The following is a 20,380-nucleotide window of genomic DNA, read 5'->3' on the forward strand; positions in this document are numbered from 1 at the left end:
CTAATTGTACAGAATATAAAAAAAGACTATGGGTATGTCTACACTGCAATAGGGACAGCACAGGGAGGCATACTCAAGCTACCTTTGATTGAGTAGCTTGCTAAAAATAGTAGTATAGCCCTAGCAGGACAGGGTAGCCACCCAAGTACATACCTTGGGTCATGGAATGTTGACCTGAGACCTGATCAACCCCTCCCCCGCCCTCCATTAAATCAGCCATGGATGAAATGCTAAAATTGAGAGAAAAAAAAAAGTTCTACTGCTGATAAAGCACCCCCACCTCAGGAATGTCCTAACGAGACTTATAACCACCGAGGTTATAAACTGGACAACCAGGCACTGGGAAATTAGGAAGGATACAGAAAGAGACTCAACAAATGGTAAAATAAGCTCTGACCAGTGTTTTATGCTCACCAGCTGCACAAACAGAAAAGGACACAACTAAGTTACAATTTGGGCATGAAAGATAAAATGTAAAAAACTTGGGCAGGAAGGAGGACACAGAGGTGCCAGGGTGTAATTGGTTACAATGTTTGTTATTTAGGGGTGGTGGGTTTAGTGAAGTGAAAGGGGGGGAGCTAGTTTTACCTAGAGAATGTAAATGGAAAGCAATGCTCTTTGGGAACCATTTCTGGACTATAGTTCAACATTAAGCTGCTGGGGAACTCCAACCCCTCTGCATGGCCATGATGTGCAGAGGCATTGCCAGGAACCCTCAGACTAGTGGCTCCGGACTGGCCATCAGGTGAAATTTGTCTGTACCTTGGGAGCGGTGAGCATAAGAGATTTGCTTGGTATATGTATTCTGTGTGCGTTGCTAATAAATAGATGTTTAGAACACAGCTGTCTATGGTTCTTTCACTAGGAAAAGGTCACGCAGACCTGTACAGCCCCGAGCCCCATGGGTAGGGGCAGGTACTTAACTGACCAGGTCTCATGAGAAAGGATGGGTGCCTTACACCCCAAGCTCTCTGTAGGGAAAGGGTGGAAGTGCCTAAATTGACTGGGTCATGCCTTGAGCCCTCAATAGGGTGTAGGCGGGGTGCCCTAGATTGTGGGGTAATGGGGGGATAGTATCTGAGTGGCCAGATCTTGATGCTGGATATTCTACAGTGGCTACATTACTACTTTTAACAACCTGACTCGATCAAAGCTAGCTCGGGTACACCTGGACATGCTGCAGTCTTACCTCCCAGCTGCAGTGTAGATAGACCCTAAGGGAAAGCTCCCAGGCCCTGCCAGCACAGGGTCATAACCAGGATCTACAAATAACTGCTTGAAAGAGGCATAGAGAAAGAGAGCACCCTGGAGTTTCGACCTCATTTTTCAGACTGGGACAAATCAGCTGCTCATCTGGCGTAGCCCGGAGGCCCGCAGGACTATAGTACTCATTACCTAGAAACACAGCCTTGAATTCTCCAGCTGTGACACAATAAATAGGGCTTCGTGTACCCCATCGTTTTCAGGCAGGGATTCTGTGCAATTAAATAAGGTTCCAACTGACTAATTCTTACAGAATTCAGCTCAACGAGCATTGGCAGGGTCATGGGAGCAAAGAAAACCATTTCTCAGGGTGCTTTCCTCAGAGCTGAGCTTCTTCAAATCCAATAATGAGCCTGCCTGCCCTGAAAAGCTCACCAGCTGGTGATTTGTTCTGCTGCAGCTTGGACTGACTGTCATTTGATCTGTAAAGCTGCTCAGGGGAGCTGTAGTTGGAGGAATACACCACAGCTCTTGCACTAAGCACAGCAGACTGAACAGAGCAACATCGCACGAGCATGCTACTCTGGTCACCTGACTAGCCTAAAGTCCAAATAAAAGACCTGATCCTCCCCTACAAAGCCTCTGCTAGGCCTGGACTTGGCTGTCCCAGTGACTGTCTCTCTCTGGGTGACCAACAGGGACCTTTATTCGTAGATTATAAAGTCCAAAGGGACCACTGTGATCATCTCATCTGACTCCCTGCAAAACACTTTTCATAGTGTCAGTCCCCCTCTTGAAAAACATTTCCAGCTGAGTACTGGCAGACAAAGAGTTGATGTGGAAGGATGTTCCCTACTGGCTTTTTCCCATCTGTTTGAGCTTCCTTTGTTTTCCCTGCCTGCTTGATGACTCTGTTTACTGCTTAAATGCAAATTAAGACAAGCACACATTCCTTTGTCTGGGATAGTCCTGTTAGCCAACACCGTTTAGCCAGGCCTGTGGGATTTGGAACATGTGTTAATAACATCATACAGGGAAATCTTATAACTGTACACGCAATGTTGCCACACATATTTTATCAAGACAATACTGACCAGCAAATTAAGAGTTTTCAAATGATACCTCACGAGGCATATCTTGTGCAAAGATTATTACAATAGCGTGTATGGTGTGAAATGAACACAGGGGTGCATTCCATCACAACCCCCCAATCCTTTGAAGAGTTTCCCAGGATAGAATCCGTCATCCTGTAAACATGGCTTAAATTCTTTGTTTCTAAATGTAGAATTTTACATTTGGCCATAATAATCGCACACTGTACAGTTACCTCCAGTTTACCAAGCAATCCAGGTCACTCCATATCAGTGATATGACACTATTTACTGCTCTTCCAATCTTTGTCATCTGCAGACTTTATCAGTGATGATTTTACGTTGTCTACCAGATCATTGACAAAAATGTTAGCTAGTGTAGGGCCAAGAACTGACCCCTGCAGGACCCCAATGGAAACGCATCCACTTGATCATTCCCCATTTACGGTTACCGTTTGAGACCTATCAGACAGTTTTTAATCCGTTTAATGTTCACCGTGCTGATTTTGTATCATTCAGTTTTCTTAATCAAAATGTCATGCAGTGCCAACCCAAGCACCTTACAACAATCGAAGTACAGCACAGGACATTAACCCTAGTGCTGTTATCAACCAAACCTTTCATCTCATCAGAAAAGATAACAAGTGAGTCTGACAGAATCTATTTTCCATAAATCCATGTTGATTAGCATTGATACTACTCTATTTTAATTCTTTAATAACTGAATGCTGTTTCAGCTGTTCCATTATTTTACCTGGGATTGATGTCAAGCTGGCAGGCCTATAATTATATGTCACCCTCTTTACCTGTTTTAAATAATGTCACAGCACGAACTTTCTTCCAGTCTTCTGGAACTTCCCTAGTGTTCCAAGAGTTACTTGTGATGGGTTGGGTCACAGAAATTCCCTCAAGACTGTCACTAGATGTGCTGGGATACCACTGAGGACAAACTCCCCTGCCAGAAAAGGCTTCCCTCCACTCCCATCTAGCTGAGCTGAGACACACCAGTCGGCTATAGCCCAGACAAAGAGGTTGGGCCACACCCCCCTGCAGTTCACAGAAACTAAGATTCACTTAGCCCAGGGGCTTCTCAGTTAACAGGGACTTTCCCAACACCCAGTATTCAGTCTTTCTGGGAGCCTAAACCCCAAAGGATTCCGTTTTACTCTGGATAAAGCTTATACAGGGTAAATTCATAAATTGTCCACCCTCGATAACACTAATAGAGAGATATGCACAGCTGTTTGCTCCCCCAGGTATGAATTACTTACTCTGGGTTAATTAATAAGCAAAAGTGATTTTATTAAGTATAAAAAGTAGGATTCAAGTGGTTCCAAGTAATAACAGACAGAACAAAGTAAGTTACCAAGCAAAATAAAACAAAACATGCAAGTCTAAGCCTGATACATTAGGAAACTGAATACAGGTAAATCTCACCCTCAGAGATGTTCCAAAAAGCTTCTTTCACAGACTAGACTCCTCTCTAGTCTAGGCCCAATCCTTTTCAGACCAACAATGTGGTTTATGGCCTGGGTCCAGCAATCACTCACATCCCCGTAGTTACAGTCCTTTGTTCCAGTTTCTTTCAGGCATCTCCTTGGGGTGGAGAGGCCATCTCTTGATCCAGTTGAAGACAAAATGGAGGGGCTTCCAGGGCCTTTTATAGTCTCTCTCTTGTGGGCGGAAACCCCTTTGTTCTTCTGTGCAAAATCACAGCAACAAGATGGAGTTTGTAGCCACCTGGGCAAGTCACATGTCCATGAATGATTCAGCTTTTTGCAGGCTGACACCATTGCTTACATGTTAGTTTGAACGTTCCCAGGATGTGGATTGGTGTCTCCCAAAGTCCATTATCAGTTAACTGTTTCTTGATTGGGCACTTACTCAGAATAGTCCTTTCTCAAGAAGTTGACCAAATGCTTCACTGAGGCTACTTAGAATCAAACACACAAGTACATAGCTAATGTTCATAACTTCAAATACAAAAATGATACACACATACAGGCAGCATCATCATAACCGCCAAATTACAACCTTTCTGTAGACACCTCACTTGACCTCCTTTGTACAAGACCTGGTGCAACTATAGGACCTTGGTTGCAACAATGATCTGTACAGTCACAGTTCATGTCAATAACATCAGATTACTGAAAATCAACATTAACGGTCCAGCAATCTCCTCAACCAGCGCTTTAAAAACTCTTGGATCCAAGTTGTCTGGACTGGCTAATTTAAAAAATGTCTAACTTTAGTAGTGAGACAAGGTGGGTAAGGTAATATCTTTAACTGGACCAATTTCTGTTGGTGAAAGAGACATGCTTTCAAGCTCCACAGAGCTCTTTTTCAGGGCTAGGTCTCTAGTAACTTCTGTTTAACATCCTCCAGAGACACTAGTGGAATGAAGAGAATGTTATCCCCACCCTATGATAAGACAACATCATCTGTTTTTCCCCCAAATACAGACCCCCCATGAACTATTTATTGAGCACTGCTGCCTTTCGGCTCATAATTGTTTTCAGCTTTGAAATGGGCCTTTTGACAGCACCAATTACGTATGTGACTGGTCTGAACTTTATTCTGTTGACGTGGGGGGCCTATTGCAGGGACCAGGTCTTGGTGAAGGATCCAGGCTATGGAATTGACATGTCACAGAGATCAGTTGGAGCCTGACTCTTGGCATTTTGGAGCCAGCTGAAGGCAGCTTTCTCATTACCATTGGACATGGCCATCCTGGCTGCTTGCAGAGTCAGACCCTACTGGCAGGGATTGAAAGGGATGGAGAGTGCATCTGTGTCTGCCCTCTTTCCTGGCTCCCACCACAGTGCTCCCCTCCCCCCCACCAACTAGGGACACTGGCCCATAGTCCCTCGTTATTATTTAGAATGACCCCCATGAACTGTGTCATGTACAAATCTCTCCCACCTACAGGCACTGACTTTCAGCTTTCCCCAGGAGTGCTCCACCCCTGCTCTGCCCTGATGCTCCACCTCTTCCCCCCAAGGCCCGACCCTCACCCTGTCTCTTCCTGCCCCCATTCCACCCCCTCCTCCAAGCATGCCCTGCCCTTACTCTGCCTTACCTGCCCCTGCTCCTCCCCATTCCCCCCACCCCCAGTGCCACCCACTCGCCATGTAACAGCTGATTGGTAGGAGGCACTGGGGGGGAAGGGAATGGGGAGGAGCTGATGAGTGGGGCCCACTGAACAGCTGATGGGAGGTGGCTGGTGGGTGCTGGGCACCCACTATTTTTTTCCATGGGTGCTCCAGCCCCAGAGCACACATGGAGTTGGTGCCTATGCTCCCACCCTCTCCTGCCTCTCCCAGCTTCCCAATAATTTCTGAAGCTAGTTCAGTATCATGCTTCTTGGGTGAAACCCCAGCCTCATTAAAGTCAATGGGAGTTTGGGAATTACAATTGTGACATTACATTCCATGTTCCTTATGAAAATATGCTTATGATATGAATATGACATAACTGAGATGTACTTTATGCAAGATGGATCATGTAAGATATAATTGGAAAGGTTATGAGTTACTGAATGTGATTATCCAGTTTGTATGCCTGTATCATTTCTGTATCTGAAATTAGGAATATTAATATGTACGTGTATTTCAAATGTGTTACTTTGGGTGTCACCCCCAACCAGCCCTTCAGGTACAACAATGGAAAAGCCAGACAGGGCTAATGGGCCATTAGCAGAAACAATGGACTGTGAAAGAGCTTAGACTTCCTGTGGATCCTGGAGACAGCCTACGAGCAATGGCTGCCACAGCCCTGCAGAGACATGGGTCTGAGTCACCTGGTGCTGGATACCCCTCCTCCCCTTTGGAATGCCAGTGGTTTTTCCACTAGAAGACAAAGGGTTTCCACTTTACAGAAGAGCTATATAAGGCAGGGGAGTGACATCATTAAGGTTTCCTCCACCTCCCCACCCTAAGAGACATGGAAAAAGACATGGAAGCAAGAACTGAACTGGGGGTGGGGGGAGGAGAAGGATTGAGCTCAAGATGGAAGGGCCTCTAGCTTGTGAGTAATAATACCTGAGGTCTCAAGAGGTCCCAGTGCAGCAGCCTTTCTGCCTGCAACAATATTCAGGATGAGAAATACTATTTCTAACTATTTTTTTTATTGAAACTAGCTTAGTTTGAGTGATTGGTTTCATTTGCTTGGTAATCTGCTTTGTTTTGTTTGCTACCCCTTTTACCACTTAAAATCTGCCTTTTGTAGTTAATAAAATTTGTTTTGTTTATAATATAACCCAGTTTCTGTAATTTCTAATGGGAGAAGGGGAGCGAGAAGTTGTGCATACCTTCCTCCAAATTGAGGGAGGAGGTGAATTTCATAATATACCTTTGGGTCTGCATTCCAAGGGAGGTGGATACCTGAGTGCTGAAGCAAGTCCCTTAAGCTGAGTCTTCCCAGAGCTGATCTGCAGCTGAGTGTGGCCCTGCCTGTGTGTGTGTGTTAGAGGAGGCTTTACTATCCTGGCTCAGCAAGACAGGTTAAAGGGGGCCCATGCGGGCAGAACAGGTAGACTCAGTGGTATCTCAGCCCATCAGGTGGCTTCCTAAGGGGCATAACCCATCACAACAACCCTAGAAATACCATCCATGGACTTCCTTTGATCTCAGGGATCTTCTAGAATCATAGACGTGCAGGACTGGAAGGGACCTCCAGAGGTCATCTAGTCCAGTCCCCTGCACTCATGGAAGGATTAAGTATTATCTAGACCATCCCTGACAGATGTTTGTCTAACCTGCTCTAAAAAACCTCCAGTGACAGAGACCTTCCAGTCCTATGCTCATTGAGTCCAGTGCCGCTTGCCTGATTTCCCTAGCACCTGAGAGAACAGCAAAAGGCCCAGCATCCCCAACAAGTGAATATGGCTGGACTGTTGAGGCTGAAAAATAGAGAGACATAAGTCTGGCTCCTCCGTGGCCCAGAACATACTGGACTGAATCAGTTATTGGAGCAAAGCAGATCCCATTGATACAGATACATCAGTAGCATTATTTTGGTGCCCCCGTCCCCTGCTGTCTCCCTACCCATCCTCCTTCCCCCACTGCCTTCTCATCCATCCCCTCTGTGACGTTTTTTACATGAACTGTGACTGTATAGATCATTGTTGCAACCAAGGTCCTATAGTTGCACCAGGTCTTGTACAAAGGAGGTCAGGTAAGGTGTCTATGGAAATGTTGTAATTTGGTGGTTATGATGATGCTGTCTGTATGTGTGTATCATTTTTGTATTTGAAGTTATGAATATTAGCTATGTACTTGTGTGTTTGATTCTAAGTAGCCTCAGTGAAGCATTTGGTCAACTTCTTGAGAAAGGACTATTCTGAGTAAGTCCCCAATCAAGAAACAGTTAACTGATAGTGGACTTTGGGAGATGCCAATCCACATCCTGGGAACGTTCAAACTAACATAAGAACATAACATAAGAACATAAGAACAGCCGTACCGGGTCAGACCAAAGGTCCATCTAGCCTAGTGCCTGTCTACCGACAGTGGCCAATGCCAGGTGCCCCAGAGGGAGTGAACCTAACAGGCAATGATCAAGTGATCTCTCTCCTGCCACCCATCTCCATCCTCTGCCGAACAGAGGCTAGGGACACCATTCTTACCCATCCTAGCTAATAGCCATTTATGGACTTAGCCCCCATGAATTTATCCAGTTCCCTTTTAAACATTGTTATAGTCCTAGCCTTCACAACATCCTCAGGTAAGGAGTTCCACAAGTTGACTGTGCGCTGCATGAAGAAGAACTTCCTTTTATTTGTTTTAAACCTGCTGCCTATTAATTTCATTTGGTGACCCCTAGTTCTTGTATTATGGGAATAAGTAAATAACTTTTCCTTATCCACTTTCTCAACATCACTCATGATTTTATATACCTCTATCATGTCCCCCCTTAGTCTTCTCTTTTCCAAGCAGAAGAGTCCTAGCCTCTTTAATCTTTCCTCGTATGGGACCCTCTCCAAACCCCTAATCATTTTAGTTGCCCTTTTCTGAACCTTTTCTAGAGCTAGAATATCTTTTTTGAGGTGAGGAGACCACATCTGTACGCAGTATTCGAGATGTGGGCGTACCATGGATTTATATAAGGGCAATAATATATTCTCAGTCTTATTCTCTATCCCCTTTTTAATGATTCCTAACATCCTGTTTGCTTTTTTGACCGCCTCTGCACACTGTGTGGACATCTTCAGAGAACTATCCATGATGACTCCCAGATCTTTTTCCTGACTTGTTGTAGCTAAATTAGCCCCCATATTGTATGTATAGTTGGGGTTATTTTTTCCAATGTGCATTACTTTATATTTATCCACATTAAATTTCATTTGCCATTTTGTTGCCCAATCACTTAGTTTTGAGAGATTTTTTTGAAGTTCTTCACAATCTGCTTTGGTCTTAACTATCTTGAGTAGTTTAGTATCATCTGCAAACTTTGCCACCTCACTGTTTACCCCTTTCTCCAGATCATTTATGAATAAATTGAATAGGATTGGTCCTAGGACTGACCCTTGGGGAACACCACTAGTTACCCCTCTCCATTCTGAGAATTTAACATTAATTCCTACCCTTTGTTCCCTGTCTTTTAACCAGTTCTCAATCCATGAAAGGACCTTCCCTTTTATCCCATGACAGCTTAATTTACGTAAGAGCCTTTGGTGAGGGACCTTGTCAAAGGCTTTCTGGAAATCTAAGTACACTATGTCCACCGGATCCCCCTTGTCCACATGTTTGTTGACCCCTTCAAAGAACTCTAATAGATTAGTAAGACACGATTTCCCTTTACAGAAACCATGTTGACTATTGCTCAACAGTTTATGTTTTTCTATGTGTCTGACAATTTTATTCTTAACTATTGTTTCGACTAATTTGCCCGGTACCGACGTTAGACTTACCAGTCTGTAATTGCCGGGATCACCTCTAGAGCCCTTTTTAAATATTGGCGTTACATTAGCTATCTTCCAGTCATTGGGTACCGAAGCCGATTTAAAGGACAGGTTACAAACCTTAGTTAATAGTTCCGCAACTTCACTTTTGAGTTCTTTCAGAACTCTTGGGTGAATGCCATCTGGTCCCGGTGACTTGTTAATGTTGATTAATTATCAATTCATTCCAAAACCTCCTCTAGTGACACGTCAATCTGTGACAGTTCCTCAGATTTGTCACCTACAAAAGCCAGCTCAGGTTTGGGAATCTCCCTAACATCCTCATCCGTGAAGACTGAAGCAAAGAATCCATTTAGTTTCTCCGCAATGACTTTATCATCTTTAAGCGCTCCTTTTGTATTTCGATCGTCAAGGGGCCCCACTGGTTGTTTAGCTTCTGATGTACTTAAAAAACATTTTATTACCACCTTTGGAGTTTATGGCTAGCCGTTCTTCAAACTCCTCTTTGGCTTTTCTTATTACACTCTTGCACTTAAGTTGGCAGTGTTTATGCTCCTCTCTATTTGCCTCACTAGGATTTGACTTCCACTTTTTAAAGGAAGTCTTTTTTATCTCTCACTGCTTCTTTTACATGGTTGTTAAGCCACGGTGGCTCTTTTTTAGTTCTCTTACTGTGTTTCTTAATTTGGGGTATACATTGAAGTTGGGCCTCTATTATGGTGTCTTTAAAAAGGGCCCATGCAACTTGCAGGGATTTCACTTTAGTCACTGTACCTTTTAACTTTTGTTTAACTAACCCCCTCATTTTTGTATAGTTCCCCCTTTTGAAATTAAATGCCACAGTGTTGGGCTGTTGAGGTGTTCTTCCCACCACAGGGATGTTGAATGCTATTGTATTATGGTCATTATTTCCAAGCGGTCCTGCTATAGTTGCCTCTTGGACCAGCTCCTGCAATGGTGTCAGCCTGCAAAAAGCTGAATCATTCATGGACATGTGACTTGCCCAGGTGGCTACAAACTCCATCTTGTTGCTGTGATTTTGCACAGAAGAACAAAGGGGTTTCCGCCCACAAGAGAGAGACTATAAAAGGCCCTGGAAGCCCCTCCATTTTGTCTTCAACTGGATCAAGAGATGGCCTCTCCACCCCAAGGAGATGCCTGAAAGAAACTGGAACAAAGGACTGTAACTACGGGGATGTGAGTGATTGCTGGACCCAGGCCATAAACCACATCGTTGGTCTGAAAAGGATTGGGCCTAGACTAGAGAGGAGTCTAGTCTGTGAAAGAAGCTTTTTGGAACATCTCTGAGGGTAAGATTTACCTGTATTCAGTTTCCTAATGTATCAGGCTTAGACTTGCATGTTTTGTTTTATTTTGCTTGGTAACTTACTTTGTTCTGTCTGTTATTACTTGGAACCACTTGAATCCTACCTTTTATACTTAATAAAATCACTTTTGCTTATTAATTAACCCAGAATAAGTAATTAATACCTGAGGGAGCAAACAGCTTTATACAGAATTTTTTTAAAGGGCTTTATACAGAGTAAAATGGATTAATTTGCGGGTTTAGATCCCATTGAGAGCTGGGTGTCTGGGTGCTAGAGACAGGAGCACTTCCTCAGCCATTTTTAGTTAAGTCTTTTGGGGTGTGGGTCAGACCCTAGGTCTGCGTTGCAGCAGATTAGCATATCTGGCTCAACACGACAGGGTTCTGGAGGCCCAAACTGGCAGAGAAAATGGGCTCAGGGGTAGTCTCAGGACATCAGGTGACAGTCCCAAGGGGTCTCTGTGATCGATCCTGCTTTGGGTGGGAGAAGGGGAGGGGACAGGTGCTAGCCTCTCCCAACAGCTGGGTCACCGTCTTCCCATGGTTCCCCCTCATTGCCTCAAGGTCCCTTCTGCGGCCTCACACCACAGGCCCACCTCACTTCTTGCCTCTTGATCACAGCACCCCATAGCTGCAGGAGAGCAGCAGCTGCTGGCCAGGCTGTGCAGTGAGGAGTTTCTGAGCCCAGGGGCTCCCCTGGTCCTGCGCCCCTGACCATCATGCCAACAGGAAGGGGGGACCCAGGGGCTGGCCTGCTGGCTCTGCAGGAGTGAGCCCTGCTGCCTGTGCCTCCCTGCCAGGCTGGCATCTCCAGACAGCATCGCCCACCCCCTGCCCAGGGCTCGTGCCCAGGGCTCCAGCCCTGGACTCACCCGCACTTCAGCAGCTCAGGCCCACCAGCTTGCAGCACACGAATGGCATGCCCCTGATCACCGTGCCCTGCCCAGCCCCGCCCCCAGCTACTGGGACACAAACAGGGAGCCCCACAGTCAGAATCCTGCTGAGTCCAATGTGAAAGCTGACCACACATGTGCCTCTTGCTCAGCTAACCTCCGAGGAGTCCTCATCTCTCATGCACCACAGCGTGTCTGCAGCACACTGGGAAGTTGCACGAGACGCTGCATGAGAACTACGTCAGTATTAAACAATCCGGAGATTTGAAAGTTCTATCACAAGATCTTGAGTGAGGCTTAATTTTATTTAGAAATTTTACTTACAATTTATCATGAGAGTTGGCATGTCTGCACACATTTTTAACAGTAATTAAATATTGGAACTATTTACCCAGGGTCGTGGTGGATTCTCCACCACTGATGATTTTTACAGCAAAACTGGACCTTTTGCTAGCAGCTCTGCTCTTGAAATTATCTGGGGGCAGGTCTCTGCCTGTGCAATACAGGAGATCATGTTGTACTTAAAGTACTGCACAGGATCTTTTCAGGAGGGATACGACAAAGTGCCACATTTGTTGTTAATACACGTATCAATCAACACTGTATCATATCCATATGAGATTATTACACTCATGCATTCACACACAAGCACACTCCATCTTGTTGTTGTTACCAACTAGTTACTCCCCTTAACTTCATTGGCCAGGTGAGTTAGATGGAGGAGGGATGGATCCGGGCTTCTGTCGATCCGGATTGATGCTCCGACGTTAACAAGATGAGGCCCAGGGTCCTCTGCAAGACACCTCACATTTGTAGCCGCTTCCCTCCCATGCAAATCGATATCAGATTCTGTGTCAGTTGGTCATCTGTGGTGTTGTCTTAATGCTGCCACATTTAATTTCCAAGAGGGTGTTTTCAAAAAAAGGTGCTTTTTTTTCCAATATATCTGATCTTCTTTAATGAGCCCACTTGACAAGTTTTATTGTTCTTGGGTCTGGCTTCCATCCCCTCTCCAACTGTTGTAGCTGTCTGGAGGCGCTGCCTTCCATGCGTTACTCATTCACACCTCATTCATTCAACAGGGCACTTGATTAAAAGGGGGCAGAACTTATTCTACTCCTAGCAAAAAGACATTTTTCTTCTACCTTAATGATCCTTAGGGGCTATAACATTATATGAAGGCTCAATACAAAGTTTCTATATAAGGATTTGATACAAAGTTCCCATATCAAAGGGCTGGATACAAAGTAGCATGAAAACAGGTCACACATGGATAGACCCAATACAAGGTTATATGAAGAGGCATAATACAAAGTCCTATGAAAGTCATGTGAAGATGCTTAATGCAGAGATTTATCTACAATCAGACTCAATGATCACAATGGTCCCTTCTGGCCTTGGAATCTTTGAGCAGAAATATGTTTCTTGGCCCACGTTTTCCAATTTCTGCAGAAGCCAAAAGTCAGCAGAACCCCTGGGGTCCAACCACACCATTAGTTGATTTTGCTTTGTCATTTAAAAATGGCAACGCTTTGGTGGGAACTTTCAAAGAAAAAAAAACAATATATCAAAATGTCCAGAGGAAAAATAATTGTTTTCCAACTGGTTCTACTGACCACCCCACCCCCTTCCTTATTTCACCTCCCATCCTTCCTACACAGCGTACCCATGTCAGAGCCAGAGTTAGGGTAACCACCGCCTTTTGCCATGCAGTGAGAATTCCCTTCCTCTCTCGCAGCTGCCCTGGGGGTGGAGGGAGGATGTAGCTGGGGAGCTGCAAGGTAACTGACTCTCTTCTGTTTGTCACAGGGGAGCACCAGCTCTGCTAGAGACAAGACCAGTGTTCTGTTTAAAGCTGGACTGTTCCAAGGTCTCTAAAATTTGCCTGGTTACTCAGATTGCCTTGGCACTGGGTGTGCCTCATGGGGGCGCTGGGTTCAGTCACTGATCCAAATGTGGGGCCACTTAACCAGGGGGTTCCCGAGATACAGCCTTCCCAACATAAGCATCTCACTGGCTTGAGGGTGACGGCCAGAGTGTGCATGGCCTCTCCACTCCTCCTTTTTGGGAGCAAAATTTAGAATGGTTTTAACAAGAGAGTTTGCCAGAAGCTGCAGCAAATGACTGCTGGGAGGGGAGGGGTATTGGGGGATTTGGCAGGGGGGATTATGGGAAGGGGAGTGGGGTTGGAACCTCAGCTGAGGGACACTGGTAATTTGACATGGGTTGAGTGGCAGGAGGACTAGGGGAGGAAAGGGGCAGCCTCACATTATCTCCTCCTGTGGGTGTGCGCACCAGGATCAGGGGGTGAGGAAAGGTCAGACCCCCCCTCTCCCTAGCTTTGTGTGTGTGCTGGGAGCTGGAGGCCCCAGCCCCGCTTCAGGAGTCTGAGCCCTCTCCCTGTCCCCTCGCACATGAGCTGGGATTGGGGAGACAGGTAGGGGGGAGGCTGAGGGTAAAGCAAATTAAAACATTTGATCCAGATAATAAATAGTGAAGATACACATCACCTCTCCATAGGGTGAGTGGGGCTGGCCAGAGTGTGGGGGAGGGGCCTGGTTCAGGGGCACCAGAACCGGACGGGACAACCAGAGTCCCATCACTTTAAGAAGTGAAAACCCTCCCACTTTTTACTGGCTGTAAGGACAATTGATGGACAGCCGAGAGGAGTGAGTGGGGGGCAGGGTCTGGGGAGGGAGAAGAGGCAGCACAGAGGCAGTGCCTCTGGGGAAGGGGCAGCACATGGGGCAGGGTCACAGTTCAGGCACCAGTGGTCCCCCCCACACACACACACTTTTAGGGAGCTTCCACGGCTCTGGCCTGGTTTGGAGAAGAGGCGGACTGGATGGACCTCAGGCATGGCCGGGGTTTTCAACATGGACATTTTTTCTGGGGCGTGTCTGAGTTATGGTAGGCTCTCACCGGTGGAGCACCCCTTGGTGGCCTGGTGCAGAACCATGACTGCATCCCTGCCTCAATTTCCCCAGGGGGCTTTGTTACTAGATTTGCCCATTACTTTGGGGTATACTCATTTATTAGGGTTACTCTCTTGAGGGAGGGGGTTCTGTAATTCTATCACTGTACTGCTTGTGTCACTTGTAGAGCTCCGTATGAGAACACTTCTCCCTTCTGTAAGTTCCCTCTCAGTGGAGCTCTCCTGCAGGACCTAGGTCCCCAGAGTGGGTTCCTCCAGCCCCAGAATCAGATGCACACACATTAACAAAGCCCTTCTGAGAGGACCAGCACTCCCAAGCTGACTCCTTATATGACTCAACAGATTGGGTCGAGCAGCACTTCCAATGCCCTCCTATGCCACAGGCACCACACGTTCCTATCCTCACTTTCACATTACAATTGTTCTGGTCGTAACCCACTAGATGAGCAAACCCCACAGGATTTTTGGGTGCTGCAGGGAGATTTAGCTTTGGTAAGAGCGTTGCTGCAGAACGAACAGGGAAGCCAAAAACACCAAGGAAAGACTATAACTATAAAGAGAAACTATAACTGATCACACAAGTTGGGGTTAGAAAGCTACATCTAGAGTGTGTGTGTGGGGGGGGGGGGGGACAGAGAGAGAGAGAGAGCTGGGTTCTCACCACTCTGTGAAGCTTGAATTGATCAGGGTTCCCAGGTGGTGGTGGTAGCTGAGGGTCCTGAGTGCTGGAGACAGGCAGAGCCCCCAGCACGATCAGTCAGGAGAAGATGAAGTCCCAGTGGAACTGATGCAGAGTTTGGATCCAGGTATCAGAGCACTCACTTGAGCAGGGATAGGGGTTTTTGTAGGGGTTTTTGTTTTGAAACAATGGTTCAAGGGAGAACACTAGATTTGTTTATGGGTAAACTGATAACTCAGGGGAGAATACCAAAGTTGTTTTGTTCAGGCTAGACAATAGGGACTGCTCATTCCTGGCTATGGGTGGTGTTCCTTCCAGAGAGCTCACAATGCAATTAGGCAGCTTCAGTATTTTGGATACCAATAAAGGATTTATTACTAGAATTGGTCTGATAACTGCTGAGCTGGGTGTGTGCAGGAAGGTTCATTAACATCTGGAGCAGAGATCCCCCATCATGCAGTGCGTCCCTGCTGTTCTGGTCCCAGAGTTCAGTGCAGTTCTTGCCTTGGAATCTCTGCTCTCCATTCTGTAGGCTAATGGAGATGCCTCCCTGTCCCATCTTCCATGCAAATGAGGCTAGGGGAGTTGCTTTAATCCTGTCACTCTTGTCTGGAGGGGTTTAGGTGTTTCCCCAACGCCTTTTCATTGCCTTTTGTAAGTCTTTCTTCTGATCTGTTTTGGTTCAAGCAGAGGCTGGGGGTGGGGGATGGTCCTTCGTGAGTCAGACAGGTTGGATACTGTGCCCTGGTTCCCCAAGAAGCAAGAACACAGAGCTGATAGGTAATGCTTTCAGTGAGGCTTTTGCACAGCACACAGTGTGCATTCAGGAGTTTAAGGGATTTAACCAAAGGCCAAAATGTAGTTTGCAAGCAAGCCCTCACCCCAGCAGGGGGCAGGAGTTAATCATGGTCTATCTGTCTCCTCCATCCTGCCTCCTTACCTGGAGCTGGAACATTTGCCATCCCCTGGGAAGGGAAGGGCTCCCTCTCTGGACACAGGGCCCCCCTGAGGTCAGACCACTGCAGCTCCTCCTGGATCCCTCTGTGACCCTCTGGCTATTGCCTGGAAAGATCCTTTTGTTGGGTCTCCCTAGGGCTTCACACTCATAAGCTTTCTCTTTCCAGGATCTCTCCCCTCCAGGGGCAGCATTTGTGGGGAGCTTCCTGACCACCTCCCCTGAGACCAACCTCTGAGTTCTGGGCTTCTTGATGGAGTCCTCATAACCCTTTGTCAGACTCAGGTGTTCCTCGGCTAATTAGCTGCTGCCCTTGGCAGTTAGCTACCCACAGGTGCATCTGGGTTGGCTTGTTCTCCTTAGCAGAGCCTGTCACCCTGTCTCATAGTACAAAACCAGGCAGGCAAGGTGTGTCAAGGCAATGCCCGCTGCTCCGGAGAAGACCTGCAGAGGTTTGACCTTAGGGGGGGCCTGAGTCCAGGTGACAGGCAGGGATTGTACTTACTCTATGTTTGTACAGAACCCAGCACCAGTGGGCCCAGCCTGGTTGGCTTGTAGGTGCCATGGCAACATAAAGGTTAAATAATAGTAATAAGCGAGTACTTTTTAATACAAAGCACAATCAGCCTGTGAAACCCGCTGCCACTAGATACCATGGAGGCCAAGAGTTTAGTAGGATTCCAAAAATGCTTCGACATCTAAGTGGACGATGAGACTATCCACTGTTCTACCCGACAGGTCAGGGTTTGGGCCCCTTGGGTGCTACTGTAATACAAACAACCAGAAATCCACTCAAGAGAAATCCACCTCTCACTGGCTGGGGCTCCCCTGCCGGGCAGGCTATTCCATCGTGGGCCATTACAGAGTTTCCTGCTCCTTGCCATAGAGCAGCTGCCCTGAGCACTGTGGGAGAGAGGAGAGCAAACAGCCCATTGATCTGATCTGGCAATTCCTAGAAATCCCACCAAAGCCTAGAAGCTGCAGGCCTCCTACCTAACCTAGAGCTCCGTGCCGCAGGGAACTCCCACCCCATTGAAATCCCCTGCATCTATGCAGATTCCCCTGCACTCCCATATCCCCTGGTGCAGCTGCTGGCTCCATCCCCCCTGCTCTGCACTAGATAACATCTGTGCTAGTGCATCCCATGTGGCTCAGCCCAGCTGGGGACGAGGTTTTCTTTGTCAATCAAAACTGCACATCCCTCAGCCTGCAGAATGCTTCCATTTGCACCCACACACAGGAGCAGCCACAACTCAGTGCAGGGCAGATGGAGCCCCCCTGACTGCTGCAGAAACCCTTCTTTACAGGTGGTGCTCACGAGTCACCATCCACGCAGGGGTATGGAAAAGGGACTCCATGAAGAATCCCTTGCTCTTGTCCAGCACTCTCTCTCCCCCCTGCATTCAGCTGGCCTTATGCACACCCATCTCTCTCTCTCTACTAGCCATGTTGGGCTGGTTGTCCTGCCTTGTCTCATGCACTCAGTTTATTAGCAGCCTGCAGGGCTACTTGCAGAGCTAGGCAATACCAGTGGCTGCCCAGTGGGCCAAACAACGGGGGCACCATTGGAATGAGAAGATGCTAACACATCTGCAGTGGCTTATTTTGGAGAGGCACCAAATGGAGCTTGGCCAGGAGGGTGGGCTGGGGGGAGGCGGGCAGTTGGACTGGTGGCTCTGAAGATGTTGCCTGCTGCATGGCTTGGGTTTCACGCTGAATCTAGGGGATTTAGTTGCAGAGACAGAAAGACCATGATTTGCACAAGTGGGAGCCCAGCGGTGGACTCCTGAGCCCATAGCCAGGCACAGCTGTGAGCAAGCAGCCGGAGGGTCTGAGCCAGGCACCCAAGAGCCTCCTGGAGAGATCAGCACCTTGGGAGATCAGGCAGAGCACTGGACCTGCTTAACATTACATGTGTGAGTGTCTGCTCTGAACTCAGTGGCATGGCTCCAGTGCTCCACGTTCAGCCCATGCTTTGCTGGGACAGGGCCAAGCCTGGGGTCTAACCATGGACCGAGGTTTTCTTTTACCCTGGGCCCACTGACTATCAGTACTCAGCTAAGGGTGACCCACCCGGCTATTCCTGCTGTGAGGAGCCAATTCCTGACAATGTCCTATGGCTGCTCCTGCAGACCCCAAATCCTGCAGCAGGGTGGCGCTGGCTGGCAGGCGCGGCACCCCCGCTCTTCACCACCCTGTTTCCGAATGGCTGGCAGACACGGGGGCTGCAGCTGCTGCTGAACTTGTGATGGCCTCAGCCTCTGACTCAGAGCCTGGTTCTGGGCCAGAGGATCCTATCCCCAGTGCAAGCCCTGTGCGGTCCCCGGGTGTGAGGAGCCATTGTTAGGGGACATGGGGGTGAGGGTGGGACCTGGCTGAGCCTGAACTTGGCTAGGGGACAGTCACAAACCCAGCAATGGGCACGAGAAGCCAAGTGCTTGAGCCCAGTGCCCCAACAACTTCCCAGATCAGGCATGGGAGATTTCACCCCTTGATCTCATCTCCAGGCTGCCCAGCCAGTCTGTAGGGCAATCAGTGGCTGGCACAGGCTGGAGACAAGACAGACTGTCTTCTACCAGGTCCCAGCAGTTCTGGGAAGCACTGGAGGTAGGGTTGCCAGAAGTGCTGGAGGTAGGGTTGCCAGGTGTCCAGTTTTCGACTGGAACACCCAGTCAAAAAGGGACCCTGGCGGCTCCAGGCAGCACCGCTGATCAGGCAGTTAAAAGTAGGGTGACCAGATGTCCTGATTTTATAGGGACAGACCTGATTTTTGGGTCTTTTTCTTATATAGGCTCCTATTATCCCCCACTCCCTGTCCCGATTTTTCACACTTGCTGTCTGGTCACCCTAGTTAAAAGTCTGGTTGGTGGCAGAGTGGGGCTGACAGGCTCCCTGCCTGGCTCTGCGCAGCTCTCAGAAGCAGCAACATGTCCCTCCAGCTCCTGGGCGGAAGGGCAGCCACGAGGGCTCCACACGCTGCTCACACTTTGTGCACCGGCTCTGCAGCTCCCATTGGCTGGGAGCATTGGCCACTTGTCTAAGCAGGCCATGATCCCTGGTGAGTATGAAGGGTAAAAATCCCAAGGGAGTGGGCCTAGCGCGCAGGCCTGGGGAGGGACTAGGTGCAGTGTTAGGGACCAGTAGAAGGCTCCAGGCTGGGAAACAGCCTCCCCAAGTTCCATCACTGCAGACATTTAATCCTGGCCTAACAAACCCACTTCCTGGCTCTTCTCCCTCTTTCACCTGGGGACTGGGGGGAACTTTCTGAAAACACCAGGAATTCCCCCCAGTCTCGCATTGTCAACAAAATGCTGCAGACAATCTGCCTTTGGCAGCAAATGCTTCGCAAATGCCAGCTCCAGAGCTTCCCCTCCACGGGCCACGTGAACCAATGGGGAGGCACCGAGCCTCAGAACCATGGCAACAGCCCCTGGAGGACACGGCTGTCCTGGCCCTCATCAGGCAGGGGGTCCTATCCAAGGCAGCTCCCGACAAACTGTGTCTGGGCTTCATCGTCAACACGCGTTGCAGTGACTCTGTGAAATCCGTCAGCACCAATAGCCTCATTTTGCAGATGGGGAAACTGAGGCAAACACTAACCTACAGTCACTCGGGAAGTCAGTGTCACAGCTGAGAATAGAACCCAGAGTCCAGGCCCCCGGTGCTGTGCTCAGACCATGCCTGTCTAATACAGATCCATTTGTACTGGCTTCTCATACCCTCAGGTTTTGCCTCTTCTTCTCTCCTCTCCAGCCCTGTTCCCACCCGGAATGAACCATCCCTCAGAGGGGCCTTTCTTCCCGGCTAAGAACAAGCGCTGACATGAGAAAGACCCAAAGCAGGGTCTCCCCGTGAGAGCCCCGTGTGTCTGTCTCCTCTGTGACCTGCTGCATCTGAACAGAACACAAAATGGCAGCTCTCCAGGCAGTGTCGGCACAGAAACCAGAGCCCACACTCCCATTGCTGTGCTGGCACCACACGCTCTGCCCTGACTGTGGCAGCTTGGCAGGCTCTGGTGCCTGTGAGTGGCATTACCACAGGTCTGCCCCTGCCAGCCAGAGCCCTGCCTGCGCTGAAGAGTGATTCCTGGCTGGGTGAAATGGGGCTTGGATGGGCCATTCTCACCTGCTGTGTCAGGGCCCTGCTGCATCCACAGAGCGCTGGGGGGCAGAGTGCCTAGCGGAGATTCCCCACTCTGCCACTGCCCTGCTGTGGGACCTTGGCCAGGTCACCTCCCCTCTCTGGGCCTCAGTTTCCCCTCCCCTCTGTGGCTATCTGGACTGAGCTCTCTGGGGCAGGGACCACCTCTCAGGTGTGTTTGTATAGGGCCTAGCACAGTGGGGCCCTGAGCTGGGCTGGGGCTTCTCAGTGGCACTGGGATGTAAACAATGACAAA

This window comes from Mauremys mutica, chromosome 17, assembly GCF_020497125.1.
Source record: "Mauremys mutica isolate MM-2020 ecotype Southern chromosome 17, ASM2049712v1, whole genome shotgun sequence".
Lineage (NCBI taxonomy): Eukaryota > Metazoa > Chordata > Testudines > Geoemydidae > Mauremys > Mauremys mutica.